Genomic DNA, 16237 nt, shown 5'->3' on the forward strand with positions numbered 1-16237 from the left:
ATGAGCTACCATTTCACGTCCGTAGGAATGGCTGCTATCCAAAAGTCTACAAGCAATAAATGCTGGAGAGGCTGTGGAGAAAAGGGAACCCTCTTACACTGTTGGTAGGAATGCAAACTAGTACAGCCCCTATGGAGAACAATGTGGAGATTCCTTAAAAAACTGGAAATAGAACTGCCTTATGACCCAGCAATCCCACTGCTGGGCATATACACCGAGGAAACCAGAACTGAAAGAGACATGTGTACCCCAATGTTCATCGCAGCACTGTTTATAATAGCCGGGACATGGAAGCAACCTATATGTCCATCAGCAGATGAATGGATAAGAAAGCTGTGGTACATATACACAATGGAGTATTACTCATCCATTAAAAAGAATACATTTGAATCAGTTCTATTGAGGTGGATGAAACTGGAGCCTATTATACGAGTGGATTAAGCCAGAAAGAAAAACACCAATACAGTATACTAATGCATATATATTAGAAAGATGGTAATGATAACCCTATATGCGAGACAGCAAAAGAGACACAGATGTATAGAACAGTCTTTTGGACTCTGTGGGAGAGGGCAAGGGTGGGATGATTTGGGAGAATGGCATTGAAACATGTATTATCATATGTGAAGCAAATCGCCAGTCCAGGTTTGATGCATGATACAGGATGCTCGGGGCTGGTGCACTGGGATGACCCAGAGGGATCGTATTGGGAGGGAGGTGGGAGGGAGGTTCAGGATGGGGAACACATGTACACCTGTGACAGATTCAAGTCAATATATGGCAAAACCAATACAACATTGTAAAGTAATTAGCCTCTGATTAAAATTTAAAATTTTATATTATAAAATAATTTTTTCAGCTGGTATGGAAATAGAGTTTTTCTCCCCTCTAATATTTGGCAGAAATTAGCTAAGCCCTTCCTCCCTCATCATTCAAGCCGCAAACACAGTGGAAAAGATGGAGGAGGCACAGGTAAGCCATGGTTATGTGAGAGAATCCAGGTCACTGTTTCAGACTCAACTCTCGTTATTTAAGGATGTTCGTGAGGCTTGCTGTTTCTAGGACACAGTTGTGTTCAGTGTGGCCCTGGGCAAGGTCAGAGGGGAAGACGTGGTTCTAAGAATTCAAAGGAAGACAAACACTGATGTTTATTAGTTTTTAATTTTGTTTTTAATTTCTGTCTCTGCTTAAGCAATGCAGAATACCCATGAAGGAGGATGTTTTGCAAAGTGTATTAAGCCATTGAAGGTAAGTGCATAGACATCTGTTAAGGTGATAATTGGGTATGTGTCCTTAAATTCAGTATATGTAAAATAGATCTCACCTTTGGCCTCAAATATACCCCATGCCCTTTATCTCATCTCTTTGAATGGTGTGACCCAAAAGCCTGAACTCTTGAACTCTTCCTTAGAGATACTCATTTACCTTAGATTTTGATAAGTCAAATATACATGTTAAAAGAAATAGAATGTATTCATTTCAACCAGAAACTGACAGGTATAAGGGAAAAGAAATGAAATGAATAAAACTGTACTTATCCAAAAGAATCTAGAAAAAAAGAGAAAACTAATAGAAACTTTTAAAAACATTGCTCATAATTAAGTGGCAGAAATAAATTCAAATATATTTATAATCACAAGAAATGTATATGGGCTAAATTTGCTAGTTATTTGATTTTTTAGAAAATCCATCTACCCTGATTACAAGAGATGCATTAAAAGCGTGAGGAAACAGAAAGGTTAAAAGAAAAAGGATGAAAAATAGACACCAAAAGTTAACAAAAATTTAAGTTAGTATAGCAATATTAATATATTAATAATATAAAATAGGTCTATGGCAAAAAGAATGATCAGGGATAAAAGGGATCACTGCATAATGGTAACTGGATCAATTCAACAGAGAGGGGTAAAACTTCAAAGCCTGTGTATACTTAATGAAGTAGCCTCAAAAATGAAAATGGACAAATATATGAAGAGAAGTTGTTGACCAGTCCACAATGATGGTGAGAGATTTTAGCTCATTTTTATCATAAATAATAGAGCAAATAGACAAAAAATACTACAGATGTGGAAGATCAAAATACAAAATTAACATGCTTAATTGAATGAACTGTATAAGAGAACCCTATACCCAACAATTAGTGAACACCATTTTTCTCATGGACACACAGAGCATTTACAAAAATTGACCATGTTCAAAGTCATAAAGTAAAATTCAACACAAATAGAATTTTGTTGAGACTATTCTTTGGTTAGAGTAGAAATCACTGACCCCATCCCACATGTGACAAAGCCCTTTCAACTGTGCCTCTTCAGTGTTTGCTCGCATCACCCTCCCTCTTGCATTTTCACTGTGCTCCTGAGAGCAAGTGTAACATCTTCTCTCACCTGGGCTGCTGAGACGGACAGCAGTGGCCTCTCTTTTCCAGCACTGCTCTCTTCCAGTCCACTTTCTACCTTGCTGCCAGTGACCTTTCTAACGTATGAAAATGAGCATTTCTCTCCTATTGAAGACCTTTGACTGTGTCAGTGGGTTCTCTGCTGCCGTCAGGATAAAACCCAAACCTACGACCTATAGCCTTTCCTCATCTGTCACACCTAACCTTGTCACAATCACCCAGTCGCGTTCTCTCTCTCTCTCTCCCTTCTTCCACCCTTCCACTGTGGCCTGGCTAAGTCATACTCATCTTTCAAAAATTCATCTCAGATATTTCCTCCTCCAGAAAGCCTGTTTGGACACGTCCCCAGCCCTGACCTCCCTACTTTTCCTCCATTCCACAGACACCAGTTGAGATGAGTTGATTTCCTGATGCTCCCAGGGCAGCATTCCATTTATTCTGTCATAGCACTAGGTGTGATTGCTGTACATATTCCCTACTTAAAGCACTTATTATTTTCCAGTTGCTCTGGGATAAAGAGTAAGGCCAGAACAAGGACAGCAGGGTTCTATGAAGACCAGCCCTGGCCTCTACCCCTGCTAATGCCCCTTCATGTTCTCTTTCTAAGCTTCTACTTCCTTGAAAACATGGATTCCCACCCCGCTTAAAACCTTTACCTATGCCATTCCCTCTCTCTGGAGCACCGTTCTCCTCCTCCTCCCCTCCACCTTACTACCTTACTCAAGAGTTAACTGCTTAACTCCTACTTTTTTTCCCAGTCTTAGTTCAGCTCTCATTTCCTCAAGCCTTGCCTGACTTCCATTAACTGGATTAGGTTCCTCTAGTTCTCCCAGGACCATTTAACATTTCTTCAGAGCTCTTATTTCAGTTTTTAATTACACCTTCATTCTTATGATTATTTAATTACTGTCTTTTTGTGACTGAGCTGTCAGCTGCATGATAATACACACCAATCTGTCTTGCTCACCATGGTAGCCTAGTACCTGGCAAAATGCCTGTTACTGAATGGGCATTTGATAAATATTTGTTCAAAGAGTTAATGAATATAATTTGACTATGTTTGCTTGACTGTCTCCTACATTAGTCTCCAAGGCCCTGGAACAGAAACTGTGCTTTTTCATTCTAGACACAGAACTTAGCAAATGGCTGGACATAATCAGTGTTATGTGCATTTCTGTTGATTGAATACCAGACCAGTCCCTTCTTGGCAGCCTCTCATAGAAACATATTATCAGGACACCTATTTAGAAGGTGGTGTCCTAAAGGTGTTAACAGAATAGCTAAGCCAAGAGCCTACATGTATTTTAATTTGGTTCAGATTAGGTCTGGAATATCCTGTCCTATGTTAAAAGCAGGCCAAAACCTGGTTCTCATCTTGTAGAAGATACTTACTACTTTGAAGGAAATGTTAGGGAAATTCAAGATCTTAAAGGAAGGGATCAGACCCTTTGATCTCAAGTCTGACCTCCTTGTCTCACCTAGAGAAAGTTGGTAGGGTCTGGAAAAAGGTTGCAGGTGTTGTTGTTTCTGCCAGGGAGTGTCAGGTTGGCAGGGACCCACTTCATACCCTCTGGTGAGGAGAGGGAGACAAGTGTGTTCTTCTCCCCTATTTCCTGTTCTACTCTTGGCGTGTACCAGGTCTGCACCAGGAATGGAGCTGTGACTCACTGGTTTGGGCTATCACTTCTGCGTGTTCTTCCTAAGCCAGATCTGTTCCATGAGCTGAAATCTCATCTTCCAAAGTTAGCAGTGAACTATGGACATGGCCATGGGATGGACTTGACAGTGGCATGTAGGAGATGACTCCTACAAGTTTGCGAAAGCCAATTTACTAATTCATGAGTTTTGCTAGCTGGTTGTTGAACCATTAATAACTTGTAAATTGGCCCCAGGGAGAGTATTTACACCACAGAAATTGGCAAATGCTGTAAGAAAAGACTTTCTCTCTATTCTTCCTTTCCCTCTCTCCCTCCCTGCCTTTCTTCCTTCCTTTTTTTCCTCTGACTGCCAAACTCAGGTTGGAGTTCTGGCTGGACACTCACTAGTGGGTGTCTTTTTTTTTTTAACTCCTCATCACCAGAATAGGGCCCACATAGTAGCAGCTACTTCATGTAGTTCTGTAAGCCATAAATAATAATACATGCAAAGCACTGAGCCCAGCACTTGAAAACTTGTAAGCATTCAGTATATGTTAGCTTGATTACCAGCCTCCATGTATCTTATTGTTTGGGTTTGCCACTTATCTGTGCTATTAAAATTGAACAAAGTTGATTTTTAATGTTTACTGATATTTTAGCAATATTTGAAAATATTTTTTAAGTGATAGGGTAGAAATTTTTCATGTCACTGACATGCATTGATGCTCTTTTCTCATTTGGTTAGGTGTTGACTATGATATCCTATGGGTTTGTGTGTGTTACTGTCCAGGATGATAGAAAATCTATGTTTCAGTTGTCTTCATCTCCAATACTCTTTAATTTAGTATTCTTCTAATCCTTAAGAATCCCAAAGTCATTGAGAATAAACTATCCCCTGGCTTCCAGAATCAGATATTACATGAGGGAGATCAAAATGTCATTTTTTTTTAAGATAACTTCTACTCTGCACCTATTAAGGGCAGGATGCTGCAGATGTTCTGAAAATTTGCAAAAGAAAAGAAGGAAAAATAAAATAAAATTTTAAAAGGCCTGAAATCTCTAATCCATAATTCTGAAATTCAGTTCAGTTCAGTTCAGTCACTCAGTCGTGTCCAACTCTTTGAGACCCCATGAATCGCAGCACGCCAGGCCCTGTCCATCACCATCTCCTTTAGAATGGACTGGTTGGATCTCCTTGCAGTCCAAGGGACTCTCAAGAGTCTTCTCCAACACCAAAAGACTCTGAGAACCAGAAGTCCTTTCATAATTCAAATATGGCAAAACCTGACACAAACTGTCCTGAGACTTTTTAAAGTTTTTTTTTTTTTTTTATTCCATTTTGTGTTAATATTTATATAATCTGGTGCAGAGTTACTAACATGCTTGATTTTAGGCTACTATGCCAGACACCTCTGGAATTGTTCCATCATATACAATATACACACCATACTACCTTTCTAAAATCTCCCAAATTCTGGATTTTGAAACATATCTAAGTCTTTTCGAAACAGGAATTCTGGACCTGTAGTAGAAATCATAATGTCTGCCTTTAAGGTATTCACAATCTGGCCATACCAGAAGTATGAAGTCATGAAGAGGGACATAGGTTAGACCAAGTGTAGCCAGCAGGAAGTGGGGACTGTTCATCTAATTGGGCTGTGTCACCCAATGGCTCAGTCCCATCCTTAGGTCTTATACCCGTCAATGAAGAGTAGAAAATATGAGCAGACACACACATTCCAAAGAATCTCCTCCAGTATCCTTCATTCCTTCCCTTGATTCCCAAATTTAATCCTCTGCAGTCTGGCTTAACCATTCCCAAAACACTTCCCCTTAGAGCATCATTTGTTTAGACATCAGGAATTCTTTTAAATGCTTAGAGAAAATGGCCTCTGTTCAAGAGGAAAAACAGTGCTCCCTGACGCAGCTGTGTGTTCTGTGGGCCCCAGGTCTGTCTGGGCTTAATGGTACACCCCAGGCCAGAGCATCCAGCAGGCACTCAGCCCTTCTGAAGACCTGCACACATCTTCAATGGAAACATCTTTCCTGCAGACTGACACTTTAAAGCCCCAGGGCCTTGAGCCAAATGCAAAGTGATTCTGCAGGGGCTCTAGCAACCCTTTCCACCCATCCTCTAGTCTCCTCTTACTGATGTGTCTCCAAAAATCTTTTGAATCTGTTGTGCAAATTAACAGTCTCCAGGACCAGCCCAGCAAGGACATTCCTTTCTTGAAATCAGCAGACCTTCCAGCTCATAGAAAGAGTCCGTTTGCTGAGGTTTCTTTTTTTCTTTTCTCCTGACCTAGAAAATTTGGCTTCTACAAACTCAGTCTTTTGAAGTATGTGTTTGTTATCTCTTTGGAAATGCTGAGGCCTTGCCCTACCATATGTTTCCCAATAGCCTCCTCTGGACATACCCATAAATAATAAAATATGCACATAAATAATAAATTAGTGACCTTTTCTTGAATATTTACTATGTACCAGGTACTGTCTTAAATGCTTTGTATATATTATATTAATTAATCTTGAAGAAATTCTGTTAGGCAGGCATTGCTTTTATTTCTTTGTTTTTATGGCTAGGAGGTAAATTAATAGAGAAATATTTTCTAGCCGTCAGCTACCCTAGCCAGTTTGATGTCCCTGAGTTTAATTAACAGAACAGAGATGCTGCCCTGAACTGAACTTCAAGGCATTCCTTGTTTGTCCCTTATTTTGCTTCTAAAGACCCTGAGACTCAGAGAGCTTAAGTAATTTGTCTTAAGGTCACACAGCTGCTGCTGCTGCTGCTGCTAAGTCCCTTCAGTCGTGTCCAACTCTGTGCGACCCCATAGATGGCAGCCCACCAGGCTCCCCTGTCCCTGGGATTCTCCAGGCAAGAGCACTGGAGTGGGTTGCCATTTCCTTCTCCAATGCATGAAAGTGAAAAGTGAAAGTGAAGTCTCTCAGCTACATAAATGTGAAAACTGAGAGCTGAAGAAAGAGTTTTCTGACTCCAGAGTCCATGATTTGAATTGCCAAAGAAACATGAGGAAGAGAATAAAATGCCTGTTGGATTAAGTGATCCTTAGCTTTTCTACTCATTTTACCCCACCAGCTTTCATAGCTTGCAGAGGCCCCTGGACTGTGTTCTGCTGAAGGTACTTTTTTCCTTGAATGGAGTCTTTGACGGGTTCTCCTTTGACACATGACTATCATCTTCCCCAGCCGTATAGTGGCCCCCACCAGCACTTTCCTTATTGTCACTGTGATGCTTGCCCCATATAACCCAACAATGGCTAAATCTTTCTTGGCTTTTGTCACTGCAGAGTCATTTGCCTTTCTTTTAAAGGGCTGGGGTGAGGTCTGAGGTCACTGGGCAGACTGAGTGAAAGATCTTCCTTCCTACTATGTTGGAAAGGCCATGAAAAAGGGAGGTTCTCATAGACATGGCTTTTATTTTCTGTTGGGTCTTTAGCTACCTGCATGACCTGGTGAGTCATTCAATTTTTCTGATCCTTACTGGTAAAAGGAAGCTGTTAAGAGGACTGATCTATTGTGGTGCCATGAGGACGGGAGAGAGTGAGGCCTGGGAAGGGCCTTACATGTAGTGAGTGAGTGCCTTGAAAATGGAAGGTATTATGACTGTTTTTAGTAAGAGCATATGTTTTATCCTATGTGTTGATTATTTACTTTTTTACAGCATTTAGGGTTTCACAAAGCATTTTACATGAGTAAACTATCTTCTTGGAGTGCCAGTTACGTAGACTGTACGTTAGGTACTTAATCATTTCATACTTGCTCTTCCTGCTGTTATGCTGAATGGATGAAGACCTCTCCTTTTTCTCTGGCCAAGAGACCTGGGGTGCAGAGAGGCTGAGTGACTTATCAAAGCAAACCTATGACTTAGCCAAGACTAAAACCCTCAGTCTCGAGATATCAGTTTATCCTGCTGCCTCCCCTCTGTGGGGCAACCTCGTTTCCAAGGGCCCCATGCTCACTCGAAACGTTAAAAAATCAAAAAGACAAAACTCACATTTCTTCCAGACAGTGATTTCCAAATGTCTCTGGAAGAAGAGTTAGCAGTCCTGGCAGGCGGTTTTGTGTTGCAAGGTGCTTGGATACGAAAGAGGAATGTAAACCCCATGGAACTCATTTCACATGTCAGAGTCTGTTCTGGATCTTGAAAGTGGGTCACGAGGCCCCAGCTCTGCCCCTAAGAGCTACATTCCTGCGGAGGCGTCCAGCAGGAAGCGGGCAGGGAGCAGGGCCCAGGATTCACAGAGGGACCCAGTGGGTGTCACAGCCAAAGGGCAGGAAGAAAAGAATCCCCCACCCCAGCACTAGCCTTCCGGAGCCTGGTCCCTGCAGAGCTTGCCTCAAGGCAGTGTGAAATTTGTTTCCTCTTGTGTTACTTCTTAAGGACTTTGGCTATTTTTATAGGTTCCTTTCACTTGCCTACTGTCTTTGATCCCACATGAAAAGTCCAAAAGGGACCAGTGTCCAGTTTGCACTGCTTGCCCCGTTTCAGCACGTCTAATGGCTCTTTAGCCCTGTGACCCCATGACTGGTGTTGCCCACATGGGTCTACACATAGCTCAGCTATTGGTGGGAACCAGGGGGACTTTATGGGAAGGGGATGGAGCAAGAGAAAATCACCACCAAAGGCCCCGGGAAATGGCTCATGTTTGATAAAGCTTGGAAGTAAGTTGAAATTTGTATCCAAGAAACTCAACTAAGAGATAACTCTGCCCCTCATAGCTAGTGTCTCCAGGAACATGCACATTGCAACCAAGACACCATTTATCAGGAAAATCACAATGATAGCCCAGGACCAACAACCAGGGCAGTACACTCAGACATTAAACATGGCCTAATGAGAGTTGTCTTTCGTTCTGGCAGGTAGCTGGAAGCATGCTTTGCTCTCATCCTTCCCACTCCACATGGTTTCTGTCCTTGTTTATTTCTTTTTTCTAACTGACTTTTCAAAGTCACTAATATCCTCTACCATCCATTGCTCCCCTCTGATGTTTTAGAGATCAAAGCGCCATTACATTGGGTGGAGTGGTTTGAAAAATGGGGCACTTCTATATTACTGGCCTTTGAAGGCAGATTAAGCAACAAGAAATAAGGGGAAATGTCAGAGAGCCTTCTTACTTCTCTGGGCTGCCATCTTTTTGCGCATAATTCCTCTTGACTTTCAAGGAGCCTACATTCCTTGGCTCCTTAACATTGTCAGGTTCGGGAGGCTCCTCTGGAATTTGATAAATCTAGACGTTTAGATGGGACCATGGGGTGGGGCAGTCAGAAAGCTGAACATTTCCTAACATTTTCATGATATTGTATTCCTAAACCCTTGATGGTATGAATAACTTTTTTGTGGATTTGTTCATACAGAAGATAGATAAATAAATGGATGTTGCTTTTCAAAACTGGCCTGCACTGGATCAAATCGTTAGGTTGTCAAGTTTCACATTCTGTAAGGAGCTTGGTTGATTGGATTTGCAAAAATTCTTCTTAACAGCATCTTCAACTGCATGACCATTGGGAGCCTCCCTGAGTCTACTTATGTTGGGCCCACCCTGTCTAGGGGGGGTCCTATCACTTCTTTATCCTCTATCTCAGACCCAAACATTTATGATAATTTGTGAGTTTATTTATGTATTTGCTTACTTGTTACTGTCTGTCTCACTCCAACACCACACACACACACACACACACACACACACACACAGACTCTAATGGAAGCCCCAAGAGGGCCCAGGTCAGGTTCCTTTGGCTTCCATGATATTGTCAGTGCCTAGCTGTGTGCCTGATGCATAGTAATTACTCAATAAACATATGGGAGTGCATGAATTCAAGAAATATGTTCCCAGAAAAGTTGTTGGGAAGAAGTGTAAAGAAAACCAATTTATCAAAAATGCTTCCTATGAAAGAAGGTGATATTTAAGGTTAGTTTCCTTTTCCTTTGAATCCTTTTAAGCAAGGTAAGTAGCGTGTTAAAGAATAGTGTTTGACAAAGTTGGAACCACTGGTTATCCCTATAGGACTTTGAAGGAATTAGTGGAAAGCCCATTCTTTTTTCTTTATCTTATTTTCCCTTCTATCTATTCATCCATCTTTTCTTCCTGTATTTATTAAATGCCTGTCAGGTGTGGATATATGCCAGACATGGTAAAATAGGTAATAGTATATCTTCCTAGTATACATTACTCTGAGGATTAAATGAGATAATTGTACTTAACTGTTTCTGGCAAAGCACCTAACATATTAAGAGCTTGATAAATGTTAGTTATTACCATTACCATCAGAAGTATTTATGAAGCAACTATTTACACCGTTTGTCTCAGTCTCCACAATAAGGAAGGAAGGATACCATCGAAACCACCAGGGGCTTTTGATGATATATGTCATTAATTCCCCTTCCATCATGTCTATTTTAGAGCAGAGTTACATATGGCCTCTTATTTTATAGATGGGGGATGGTCAGCTCGACAGGACAAAAGTGAGGAACGGAACATCAAATTGTTCAGTAAAGATAGGATCAATGACTGATTTTCCCCTTTGCCCCAGCTCCGTTAAATGGCTTAGCTCAGCACTTGTACTGAGCTCAGCACTTGTACTTTTTAAAGAAGCTTGATATTTTGTTCATCATGGACTTTTCTGCATAAAATTTGATTTTTAAAAAGCCTTGCATTAAAATATCACTTCTTTTGATTTCTAAGTATATTTTGTGCCCAATGCAAGTGCCTTCCTCATCCTACCCTGGTACCAGGCCTTTTAGCTGGTTGACCTCTCTGAGTGCTCATGATCAAGCCATTCGACTCTAGCTAAGGGCTGTCAGATTCACGTTCTTGACACCCACTGCCAGTACCCAGCCCAGTTCACCACCGGCTCCTGTCTTGACGTCTGAAGTAGCCCCTCGTTTGTTCTTGGTCCCCTCAAGTCAGTACTATACACAGAGTCAGAAAATCTTTTAAAACCTATTTCAGGTGATCACTCCATGGCTTAAAACCTGTAACTTTCTATTTCCATGAAGTAAAACTCAAATCCTTAACCATGGTCTGAGACCCTATGACCTGGCCTGACCTCCCATTCCTCTCTCCCTTTGCTCATCACTTTCCATCCACTCTGTTCCCTTGGATCCGTGACTCCACGGTGATCTCCACATGGCTGCCTTCATCACATGGTTCCCTCTCTCAGCAGTACCCTTCGCCACCTCTTTCTACCTTGCAGATGGCAGCTGAAGCGCCACCTCCTCAGAGGTCTTCCTGACCTCTGGTCTAAGTTCTGCCACCCTCTGCCTCTTTTGTTCTCTTCTGTTGCCTCTTTTTCTTTCCCTTTTCAACACTTCTCATCATTTGTAATTTAATTGTATGTCCACCCATGTGTTTACTTGCTTTATATCTTTCTCCCTGACTCAACTGTAAGCTCCTGGAGGACAGACCTGGGCTTATTCACCACCTTCTCCCCAGCCTCTAAACCATGCCTGGCACAGAGAAGTCACCCAGCCTTTTATTGAGTAAGTGAGGGAAGGAAGGGAATGAGTGGAGAAATTGGTCTTCAGCTTGCAAAATCTTAATCTAAGGACTCTCCCACACACTGAGGAACTTTTATGTCCTATTCTACTCTCTGTCGTCATGAACTTTGCTCTTCTAAAGCAAGTGTTTTTCCCTTGGATTATTTTTATAGAAAAAAGGGAAGCAAATATAGAGATAATTATTGATTCTCACTCATCAAGTCGCTGCTCCCTATCACCAACATCCTTCTGAGAGCCTGCTGCAGAATTCTTGGGAACCACAGGAAATAAGTCCACTAACCACTTGAAATGCTTTTATAAAAATAGACTGGACTTGACCTTCTTCCTGTGGAAAGGCCTTTCTTCAGGGCACATGTTACAGAGAAATTCTGTCTGCTCTTAGGAGCCTCCCTCTTCCATCATCCTTCCAGCAGGACTTATCTGGACAAGTGTGGAATCCTGTTCTGACCCTCTGCCCGGGTCACCATCTGAGCAAATTCTTCCTTTATTATTTTCATGCTGTTGTTTTTATATTGAAATGGTGAGATAAGCAGACAGAAGTCAAAGCCTGGGGGAGCTATTGGGATATTCTGCTATGCACTGGTACTCCCTGGGGAGTGGTGTTACTCTTGCCAGAGGTCATCATCACTATGCCCGGGCTTCAGTACAGGGGTGCACCTTGATCACTCTGATCATTATCTGCTTACTTTAAAATCTTATTACCAAAGTGCAGTTTTACTTCAGTTCAATGTCCTTGTGTAAAGGAGACTTTATATCTCTAGTATAATCACAAAAATATCCCATCAGTAGAAGGCAGTGGTCAAGACAAATAAAATCAAAGGACACAGTCACTGGCTTCTGCTTAGGTGCTGTTCTCTGCCTGCTCAGCTCTTTTGGTTATCAAGAGAGAATGACAGTTCTGCTGCTGCTGCTAAGTCACTTCACTCGTGTCCAACTCTGTGCGACCCCATAGACGGCAGTCCACCAGGCTCCCCCGTCCCTGGGATTCTCCAGGCAAGAACACTGGAGTGGGATGCCATTTCCTTCTCCAGTGCATGAAAGTGAAAAGTGAAAGTAAAGTCGCTTAGTCGTGTCCAACTCTTCGCGACGCCATGGACTGCAGCCCACCAGGCTCCTCCGTCCATGGGATTTTCCAGGCAAGAGTACTGGAGTGGGATGCCATTGCCTTCTCTGGACAATTCTAGGGGAGTTGAAAACAAAATTGTACCAAGATGAAGCTTTCTCCTTCAACAGTGAAAATGATTGAAGGAGACTTTGAAGGGGACAGTGGTCTCCCTACAGTGGTCCTGCGAGATGTCATAGCACCACTCAGAACTTCTCCTGTAGCAGCAGGGGCACGTGCACCACACCTGATGAAGCAAAGGGTCGGTACTCAGGCTTTATTGTTATACCAGTTCAACAAAGAAGCAGAGAATGCCAGTCAGTCCCCTTAGAAATCCTGAAATACGAGGAGGTGATAGAAAAATTAGAAAATACAGATAAACAACAGTAAAAAGTTTTAAAAGATTGTTCATGATCCTGTCAGCCAGAGAGAACTCCTTTTAACATTTCCATTCATGGAAATGTAAGCATTTTACAAAGTGGAATCGTATATGTGAATCATATATACAAATATCTCAGATTCCCTGCGACACAAAACTTGCTGCTTTGTTAATTTTCTGCATTGTTTGCCTAATTTCTGTTTTGTTACTATCTACTTTTATCTTTATTTTTTCCTTTTACTGCTTACTTTTAGTTTACTTTCCCCTTTTCTTTTTCTTTTTTTATTTATTTTTTTTATAGTTTTTTAAAATTTATTTCTAATTGGAAGACAATTGCTTTACAATGTTGTGTTGGTTTCTGCTATACAACAATGTGAACCAGCCATAAGTGTACATATATCCCCTTCCTCTTGAACCTCCTTCCCACTCCCCATCCCACCTCTCTGGGTCATCACAGAGCAATGGGGTGAGCTCCCTGTGTTATACAAAAACTTCCCACTAGCTCTGTGTTTTACACATGGTGATGTATATATGTCAATGCTTCTCTCTCACTTTGTCCCACCCTCTCCTTCTCCCACTGTGTACACAAGTCCATTCTCAATATCTGCATATCATTCCTGCCCTGTAAATGGGTTCATTAGTACCATTTATATGTATGCATTAATACACAATATTTCTTTTTCTGTTTGACTTACTTCACTCTGTAAACAGAGTCTAGTTAGTTGAACTGAGATGGCTGAACCCTTTTATTTTTCAAAACCTTTTCCTGCAGAATCTTGGGTCATCAATTTTAATCCTTTTAAAATATTTTAATGTGAGCACTTAAAGGTAAAATTTCTAATAACTGTCTTGAGTTACCTCCCCAAATTTTGGTATGCTGGGTTTTATATATCATTTAGCTTAAGCTATTTTGTAATTTCTTCTTTTATTTTTTTTCTATATGTGTAGTTCAATTGAAAATATAGTTTTCCTAGATATGTTATGGTTATTGATATCTAATTTAATTTACCAGTGATCATAGGATTTATTCTCTATGGTTTCAGTTCTGTTAAATTGATTCAGACTTGGTCTAAATAAAGTGGAATCACATGTATAATTTTTTTTTCATTAATAAATGTAAACCTACGTACATCCCATTTGTAATGGCTACATAGGATTATAGCATTTAGTTATAAGTACAAGCAAAACTGTGTCAACTAAGCCTCTATCGTTACACATTTAGGTTGTGTACTCTCTGTCACTGTTATGAACAAAATTGCTCTAGGCAGCCTCACCCACCAGGCCTTTATGTCCTTAGGAGGATTTATGGAAATAGAATTGTTAGGGAAAAGCACATACATTTTAAGTTTTTTACTCAAAATTTTCAGAAAGTTTGTACCCTTTATGTGCTTAGGTTCCATTTACACTCCTTGACTTATTATCAGTATTTCCCTTCTTATTCCTATGTCTGCTTTTCAAGGTAGAGAAATTAATTTGAAACCTTCTGACCTGCTGACTGGTTTCCAAGTCCCCTCGTAACCTGGGGCCCTCGCTCCTTTTGCCTCCACTTGCTCTGAGGGTGCCTGGCACCATTTGTGGGATCTTGCTGCACACTTTCCCAAGCCTGTGCCCAGCGTGAAGGATGCTTTCCCAGCAGTGTGGGCCTGTGGAGCTTGCAGAGTCCAGTGAGCCCTGGGCTCCTAGGGAGCAGATGCCGCGGACCAGCACTGGCTCAGGCGACCTTGGAGGCATCCTTTGTCTCTTTGACACTTCAAGCCACTTCACTCCTTTGCTACACTGCCGTCATCTCTCAGTTCTGACAAACGACTCCTGACTTCTCTTTAAAACTCACCTCCTCTGAATCACCTAGTACTGATGCCTGTTCAATCCAGCAATTCCAAGACCTCTTGTGATATCACCTCTGAGTGATTTTATCCACTATTAATTTATACATTTACAATGAATTCTTGCAAAGGGGCCCCCCACACACCTTATTAAATGTGGAGCTCTTGTGTAGCATGAAGCACAGTGTATTGAAGGCAGTCAGTAAACACTTGCTGAAATAAGAACTCAGCATCTCCCAGACTGAGGTGCGGCTTGGCATAGCCAAATACAAAATGGCAGAAAACTGGGAATTCTTGCTCATTGAGTATCCCAAGTACTGTCCTTGTGTCTAAGAGTTTAAGTAAGAGACAGCCAAGGCACTGGGTAGAAACACTGAGATTCAGACCAGCAGGTGTAATTCCATAGTTGGTGTGTGATTCCAGGCCGGTGTCTTGTTCTCTCTGCGTCTCTTTCCTCTCCTGAATGGTACCTGCTTGTGAGGTTGTTGCAAAGACCCAACTTGATAAGAAGGTGTAAAGTGAATAGCACTTGTGCAGCATGTGATCAGCTCACCATGGATGACATCATTAATATCCTTTGTATTTAGGGCACGTACTGAAAGATACAGTCTCCCTCTGAGTTTAGCCTGTGGTCTCCCTTCTGTGTGCAGCAGAAACAGGCTGGGAAGGCCTCTTGGTTTTCTCTAAAATCCCCTCACTTCATCCTTCCACAGAGGAGGGAAAACAGCTCCTTTGCTTTCAGGGTTTACCTTTCATGACTCCTGAGATCCAAGGAACAGAGCCTTAGCCAAGTGGTTAGCTTAAACAGGATAAGACTCATCCAGTGTCCCTAGGTTGATGGCTCATTGTTTCATGAAACTATATAGTTTGTACCTATTCTTTTGCTTGTCTTATACCTTTCCTGTTAATTATAATTAACCAGGGGCTGGCTATCTCAAGAGCACTTATGTGCTAACAGTTCACATGGAAGATGGATTGCACAGTTAGGAAGACTTGGGTTTCAGTCTGGGTCTGCACTTACTTGCTGGGTGACTTTGGGCAAGTCATGTCATTGCCCATGCCTCGGTTTTCTCATCCATCGATGGAAATAGTAATAGTAATACCTCCATAGGTTGGTTGAGCATTAAATGAGATCATGCGTGTAAAGCACCTAGCACATTCTATGGTGCCAATACCTGAGAGTTACCATCATTTTCATGCTTACTTCCATCCCTGTCATCACTTTGCCTTTGCACCTGGCACAGGTCCTTGCCTATGAGATCCTTCAGTCAGTGTCAACTTAAGTGAATGAAATGAATAGAATATGTGTCCCATCCCCCTTTCTGCCAGAAGGCGAAATCAATAATCTTCATTGTCCTACCAATCTTAACTATAGTTTG

At 41.5% G+C, this 16237-nt stretch overlaps 2 protein-coding genes across 13 annotated transcripts in view; one reads left to right on the plus strand and one right to left on the minus strand.

Moving 5' to 3' along the window:
• The window catches only part of LOC104996249, a 354524-nt gene that overhangs the window by 310403 nt on the left and 27884 nt on the right, over positions 1-16237 (plus strand). For 5 of the 7 annotated variants that reach the window (XR_826152.1, XR_826154.1, XR_826153.1 and 2 more), the window contains exon 10: positions 1193-1248. The exons of 1 other annotated variant lie outside the window; for it this stretch is intronic. The gene's annotated coding sequence lies outside the window, so the exon portion shown is untranslated. Of the gene's footprint in view, positions 1-1192; positions 1489-16237 lie in introns of those variants that run through there. One more of the 7 variants, XM_010850428.1, reaches the window with a different exon arrangement.
• Positions 1-16237, minus strand: part of FGF1 (fibroblast growth factor 1 (acidic)) — a 108472-nt gene that overhangs the window by 35668 nt on the left and 56567 nt on the right. The window contains exon 1 of one of the 6 annotated variants that reach the window (XM_010850424.1): positions 8051-8109. The exons of the other annotated variants lie outside the window; for them this stretch is intronic. The gene's annotated coding sequence lies outside the window, so the exon portion shown is untranslated. Of the gene's footprint in view, positions 1-8050; positions 8110-16237 lie in introns of those variants that run through there. 6 annotated transcript variants of the gene reach the window in all.

This window comes from Bison bison, unplaced genomic scaffold (genome assembly GCF_000754665.1).
Source record: "Bison bison bison isolate TAMUID 2011002044 unplaced genomic scaffold, Bison_UMD1.0 scf7180017864291, whole genome shotgun sequence".
NCBI classification, from domain to species: Eukaryota; Metazoa; Chordata; class Mammalia; order Artiodactyla; family Bovidae; genus Bison; species Bison bison.